The sequence below is a fragment of the Bidens hawaiensis genome, unplaced genomic scaffold (assembly GCF_021521415.1).
Source record: "Bidens hawaiensis isolate Kalapana, Puna unplaced genomic scaffold, B.hawaiensis_p1.1 tig00000237_1, whole genome shotgun sequence".
In the NCBI taxonomy this organism is placed as follows: Eukaryota; Viridiplantae; Streptophyta; class Magnoliopsida; order Asterales; family Asteraceae; genus Bidens; species Bidens hawaiensis.
In genome coordinates, this window is record NW_027491021.1 from 3344179 (window position 1) to 3351334 (window position 7156).

The 7156-nt window shown below is 33.6% G+C and overlaps 2 pseudogenes across 1 annotated transcript; both read right to left on the minus strand.

The window, feature by feature from the left end:
- Positions 1-563: 563 nt before the first annotated feature.
- Positions 564-887, minus strand: LOC143612981 (ras-related protein Rab11C pseudogene; annotated as a pseudogene).
- A 2496-nt stretch (positions 888-3383) lies between these two features.
- Positions 3384-6204, minus strand: LOC143603942 (uncharacterized; annotated as a pseudogene). Its single transcript, XR_013148201.1, has 9 exons — positions 5751-6204; positions 5297-5510; positions 5083-5216; positions 4897-5009; positions 4580-4820; positions 4278-4433; positions 4094-4172; positions 3859-3908; positions 3384-3769 (listed from the first exon to the last, which is right to left on the minus strand). The product of XR_013148201.1 is annotated as an uncharacterized LOC143603942 (transcript).
- Positions 6205-7156: the final 952 nt, after the last annotated feature.

Genomic DNA, 7156 nt, shown 5'->3' on the forward strand with positions numbered 1-7156 from the left:
CATCTTAAGGCGAGCTGGGATATCAACTAAAAAGGAAGCCCCCGTAAACTTCCTAACAGACCCCACGGAAGGGAGATCCACTCTACGACCGGCAGATTTGCTCGTCTTTGGTTGGGTCGAGGGAAAACACGCTTGTGTTGACCTCACAGGGGTATCTCCTTTAGCTGGTTTGAGAGATAATGGATTTGTAGCTGGGCAAGCAATCAAAAGGGCTGAAACGAAGAAGGTGGAGAAACATGCTAAAGCCTGCGAAGATAACCAACATGTTTTTGTCCCTCTGGCTTTTGATACCTTTGGCTCCTTGGCACCGGAAGCTATCCGTTTCTTAACTAGGGTCCAACGGGTTGTGCATAGCAATGTGTCGACTCCTAAGGGGCATGGGTATGTCTTTAGCAGGTTAGGGTTTGCAATTCAGAAAGGGGTGACGGTGCAGCTTGTTGCCCACCTACCTGCTATGTTGATGTAATATCTATGTTTCTACAATGAAATGAAATTGTATCGGTTAGTGGGCAAAAAATAAATAAATAAATGATGAAATACACTTTTCTTACCAAATCTTCAACTCAAGTTGAATAACCTTTTTTTGTATTCGCAGATATATCACCGACATTAATGGTGGTTTCTTGACCAGGCACACCGCTTTCACCATCGCCAGTTGCCTCTTGTGCCGCCAACGCTTTCTTGCTAATAAAATGATATATTTGTGTCAACACGGTTTGAAACGCTTTCTCAACATTATATGCTTCGAGTGCTGATGTTTCAAGAAACGAAAGGCCTTCTTTTTCAGCCAAAGAATGACCATCTTCTTCAGTCACGGCTCTAAGATGGCTCAAATCTGACTTGTTATACTTTAAAAGAGAAATAATTCTATTTGGCCTAAATTTCATTAGGTCGTTTCATAAAAATTGACAACATTCGGAATAGGATAACAAATTAATACCGACACTTGGTGTAGCAAATGAAGCTACTTATATTGTTCGAATGGTATAAGTTTTGGTCGTCAGGGTATCGGTATGGTGTTGCCAGTCACAATAGCTCACGATATATATAAACTTTATTGCGAATACAACTCCGAATTCAACAAAATTAAAACCAGAAACCATAAAAATGAATATTTGTACAAGTACTATAATTGTTCTACCAATATCAGTTTGATTCATCACGGTAAAGTACAAAAAATCAATTATATTTGACCTGATCAATTTAATAAAAAAAAAAACTTTAATCAAACGTAGATATAAATAAGCATACTTCAATGGTATTTTCAGAGTTTATAAAGAAAACAAAATCAACTCGCTTTGATAAGGCCATCGGGTATACATTCAAACTTCTTAACACCACGTAGGCACCACATCATCTATTTTACCCGATTTCACTCCACCTCACCCTAAGGAAATTATTTAACCCCCCTTTATACCTCTCTTTATTTAATGTAAAATTGATTCTTACATTAACGTGGTTGTGTGTGTAAAGGATTTTAAAGCCCATTAATATTTTAAAACACCTTGCATTTAACGTCTCTTAACCCATGAACATACACTCATTAAACTTGTCAACTCAGCTTTAACGCCATAAGCGTTAAGATATACCACTGGGCCTAACATGTACATTTGTGTCTTGATATCTAGTACAAAAGTCCGTGAGGTGTTATTGTAGCTTCTTTGCTCTCTTCCCCCCTGAAATGCTAGATTATTACTTACAAGTTACAACTATGCTTTAGAAAAAAATTAAATCCAGACAAATATAAAATAAGTGCACCGCAACCACATAACAAAAATGATAAATGACGTCACTTTAGACAGAAAGAAAAAATAGAAAAGAAAAGAAAAGAAATGTGAGCTAGCTTAGATATGTTTATGTTTGTGCTTTGGTTACTCGTAGATTACTAAATCTATAAAGAATATGGTTTATTAAAATTTTAAAGTATGAAATATACGGTTTATTAAATCTCAAACTATACCATAAGGGCTATAATGTATTATTTTTTTTTACTAATTGTTTAAGGGAAGGAAAGTAAAAGCTATCAGTAATTCAAGGGAAGAATGAAAACTTACTAAAACTTAAGGGAATAAAATAATATAAGAGAGATGATACAAAGGAAGTTGTATAGGTAACAGGATGCACCAAACTAGCACAAGTGTTTTGAACAGTAATTAACCATGTGAGGTTAACCTATTTTGATAATTAAAATATATGAAATTATATGTTATCTCTATATTTATAGTTTATAGCAATCCTGAATTTCGAATAGTAACTTATTGTTAGAAAAACAAAGACCAAAATAATTTAAAAGGCAAAGTAGGGAGTTTGTATGGTGGGTTTAGGGTTGGCTTTATAAAAGAAGAAAAAAGTTAAAAGCAATAATGGTAAACAATTTACATCGCTTTTCTTTTGCTTGGATGAGCCCATCTAACAAACATGCAAATATCCATACTAAATTACTAATGTCCATAATAAGAGTTGCCACTAGTTATCATGAATACAGTTGGATTATAACAAGTGCTTTGATTCACAACATATCATGTAGGTATCTTTTGATGCTTTTTCATGAAATGGAAAGAATGGTCCCTCTAACCTCAATGTGAAATAGAAACACACGTTTTTAGTTTTTGGGTGGCAATATAGTTAAAGAAAGCATGAGTGATAATGACCGCCACAACATCAAAAAAACCTTAACCGCATGAGGCTTTGCGTTCGGTCCAAACGGGTTCGGGTCGTTAGCATATTGACCTATAAAACATGTTTAATAAATGTCACATTTAAGTTGAGCGGTAAGTTAATACGTCAACCCATTTATTGACCACTTTGATTCATCCACCAACCTATTCATGGACGTGTCCTAGTTACATGATATTAAGCCTCCCACCACTTTTTAAGGTTGTAATGTTATAATCAAATATGGTACTCGCTTTATGTTAAGAAAACAACCATACATAGCAAAATCCCATCCATAGCAAAATTATTTGTAGGATCCGGGAATGATGAAATGTAGACAACCATACATTTATTCAGGAGAATAGAGATTCTACTTTCAAAGAGACGCTCGGCTCTAATAAATTCTCCAAAAGTTCCAAAACATTAAGAGTTCAAAAGAAAAGCCGAACACTACATAACCCATTAACCAGTCTCGACACAGCTTTATTCGCCTAGACACGACACCAAACTACAACCATACATCTATCCAGGAGAATAGAGATTCTACTTTCATAGAGACGCTCGGCTCTAATAAATTAATTTTGAAGATTTATATAAATTATATGTCTCCCGTTACTATTGCTATAACAAAATAGTTTATAATTATACATTGCAAATAATTATGCATGAACAGTTAAAAGAAAAGAGGCATGTTCTTGGCCATCAATCTTATCTCTTAGCATAACCCACGACCAAATTTTGCCTTTCAATTATAGTGCATTGTAGTGCACCAACAAAAATACTATGTTTGTATAAACATAAAAAAAGACACGAGCATTTGTTTCATATAAAGTTGATATATGTACAAAATGGCATTCATAATGTATCCAAGTAGATAAACTGTCTTCAATAATATATAATCATAAATAAAGTCAGATTATTAGCTAGTTTGAGTAGTCTCAAAATTAAACATGCTATATTGCTCTAAATGACGTAGATCATCGCTTTAATAATCGAAGATTTTGATAGTATTCTCTAAACCATTGATTAATGATCTTCACTTCCTCTTTTCGCTGATTAACCAACCACTCGGGATCAGTCTCCCTCGAGTTTAATATGTCCAAGCAATGTGAACCTGCAAGTTCCAAATCAACCGAATCGAAGCGTTAGCTTAAAGCAAAAGTCATCATTAATCATCATAATATGAATCTTATCAACACATACCATTTGTTGTTTTGATGGCAAGTATGGACTCTGAAATATCTTCTAACACTCTGCAATAACGTAAAAGAGAAGATACCATCACAATTCACAATCATATATTTGATCAAAGGCATGTGCCCTTTTTCGGCATGCTAGGGGTTTATGACTTTAAAGCATGTCACAATATACCCATAACATATATATTATATTTAGAAAAAAAAAACAAATTAAACAAACATAAGTTTAATGTGCATACCCTCCACTGCTATATGAATCTCTTAAACCATTAGAGAAATGATGTTACTTCCAAACTTGCTAAGTATCAACCTTATGTCCTATAATGTTGTACACAAAATGGACATTAGGTAATATAAACCGTGCAATAGATCAATCCCACAAAACCAAATATATATTTCTTTTCAAAAACAGAAAGCAGTTACCTGACCGCCATAATATGTTGTAGTCCAATGTGGTCGAGGCATAACGCCAAACATTTTGTGACAGTCATTGTTGTATTTTTTCGCATCAAAGGGCGAGCTCGGGAACATGCTAACATTACTAGTTATACCAATGGGAAACACCATCTCACTACAAGACTATACATGTTTATAAAACGTAAGGCAAACGTTTAGTATGTAAATAAATTTGTAATATTTTATAAAATATAACCATAACTTATTAATAAGTGTTCATACCTTAATTAATATTTATATAACTTTATCTAATGTATGAAATTACTTACTTGCCATTGCCATCCAATGGATGTTTGACTAACTTCCGGTGTGATGTTGTAACATGGTCTACCCGGTTGATAAGCAACAAGCCCGGCGAATATACGATCAAGAATATCGGTGGCATTGCTTGTTCCATCGATGGCTTGACAAATTTTGGTCGTTGGATAATTTGGTGGAGCATTATATTGAGCTGCAACGGTATATACGGAGTCTAAGTAGTCCCCAAGCTCAGAATAATCCTTTAATGGCCTTAACAAATAAATAAGTTAACGAGATAATTAAGTCAAGCCCATAATAGTCAACTGAATATATTATGATTACTTACGAGCAAGTTTTGAATTTTTGGGAGAGAATAGCAAGACCATTCGGCATCGAAGCAACTTTATCGAGCTCGTGCCATGAACGCTTTATAGTCTTGTAACAATTTTCGCTCGCTTCCTAAACATATAAACAGTTAGCTCGACATAACACGATTTGTTTACAAAAATTATTTTTTAACTCGTTTTTACACCTCGAAATCTTTGGTAACGATTGAATAATAACCATCTTGAGGTGTTATATCGTCGAAGTATAGAATGGGAGCCGATGAAGCAAGAGCCCCAAGTGCGATATGTGGATACTTGAGACGAAACCACGATGCGAGCACTAAAACAAATGATTTTATAGCAATAATTTAAAACATATGTAACATTTGATATATAAGTTTTTGAGGTTAAGTGACTTACTTCCACCATATGACCCTCCGATAACAATAATAGGTGAATTGTGTGCATGTAGCTTATTTTTTATATGAAGCAATAACTCTGCATAATCCGCTAAAGCTTGGGCCGAATTGAAATACCCGCGAATAGTCTCGTTTTTCAGCGATTCTTTCATGGCGTCCATGGATTCGGGTCCACCCTTTAACCCGACCGGATTTGATTCTCCATAAAAACGATGCTAGAAACGTAAATTTAAAAAAGGTTACATAAAGCTAAGTTATAACAAGAAAAATTAAATAACATTGCACATACTTCAAAATAGACTAAAAGAGTGAAAATATACTTTTAAGTCAGTCTATATAGGTTAACAAGTCCTAACACATATAACCATAATGTATGTTATTTGACTAGCTAGGAGGTTCAGTTTTGGTTTTAATATATTTCGCTTTATAATGGAAACATAAACTCTATTGCTTACCTCCAAGTAGACCACAAGAGTCTTAAAATGAGGAGCGTTTTCAGTAAGGAACCCGAGGAACCCAATATCTCAGTCGATGGGTTCTTCGGCGCCAAGATACGCGAAGATTGGTGAACTCGTGTTAGCACAACCCCACCATTTAGAGTTCATAATATACCTTTGTTGAAACTTGGCATAACTTTCCGGGTTGTAGTTGAAGTGGTCAAGTGTTTGATTATAGAAAAAAGTTTCAAAGTCATTAGAAACCGCAGCCGAAACACGGGTCAGATCTTTTAGTAACGGGTTGACCGGACTTAGCGGTGGAGTCTTCTTGGGTGCACCGATGGTTGTGATCGGGGTCAAGGTAACCACAAAGAGCACAAGCCATTGAAATACGAATCTCATTGTTTGAGTCATGAGGGTATGACTTCTAATGAGACATAAAATTTTGAGGAAGCTATTGTAGTATTTATATTGGCTTATTTTCAAATTGATAAGTTATAAATTTATAAAAATGGTTTTCATATTGATGTATTCAAACTAGATTTCGGAATATAAATTATGCTTCGAAAATAATCTAAACTTTTGTCGTAACTTAATATTATTTTAGTGCGTGAAGGTGGGATTGAACGTGTAAATAAATTCTTTATGGTTCAACGTCAATTAAATCTTTGCGTATTAACTGGGGTTTATAACAACCATCTTAACAAATTACATCTTCTACAAATCCTTACCAACAAGTTTATTTTTCCTCTTGTTCTATTGGTATAATAAGTCATGACAATTACCGCTTTTATATGTTTCTAATGTTATTATTACACTCAATAGTTTTATAATTTGTTAGTTTATGTAAAAACTTTACATCACCTTGCTATTATGAGGATTGCTTATAGACTTAGCTATTCAGATTATTCGAATCTTAGTTCTTTAAAAGTGAATTCCTGAAACAGATTAAATTCACAGTTGTGAATTTGATTATGGATGGATTCATATAAATAAAAAATATGCAAATAAATAATATACAATATATAAATCAATTCGTATATAAGAACTGCTTTATAAGCTTTAAATTAGAATTTTATTTGAAAACAAAATTGAAAATTTTGATTGGATATTAATATGCCTGGAAACCGAATTGGAGTATGACTCGGTTCAAAATTTAGTTTTCCAAATCTGATTTGAATAATAACACAGGAAAAGGTATTAGTGGCGGATGAAAATTCATGAAGAATAATCAATCAATGGGAGAGTGTCATGTCAAAAGTAGAGAGTGTCATAAGTTTTAAAGAGATTTATTAGAGGTTGATGGAGATTCATGAAAATATTATGGAGGAACATTTTTTATAAATTTGTTTTTAAAGTAAAATTTAATTTATATATTTAAAATCATATATATACATTAAATAAAATAAACATAATATTCATTA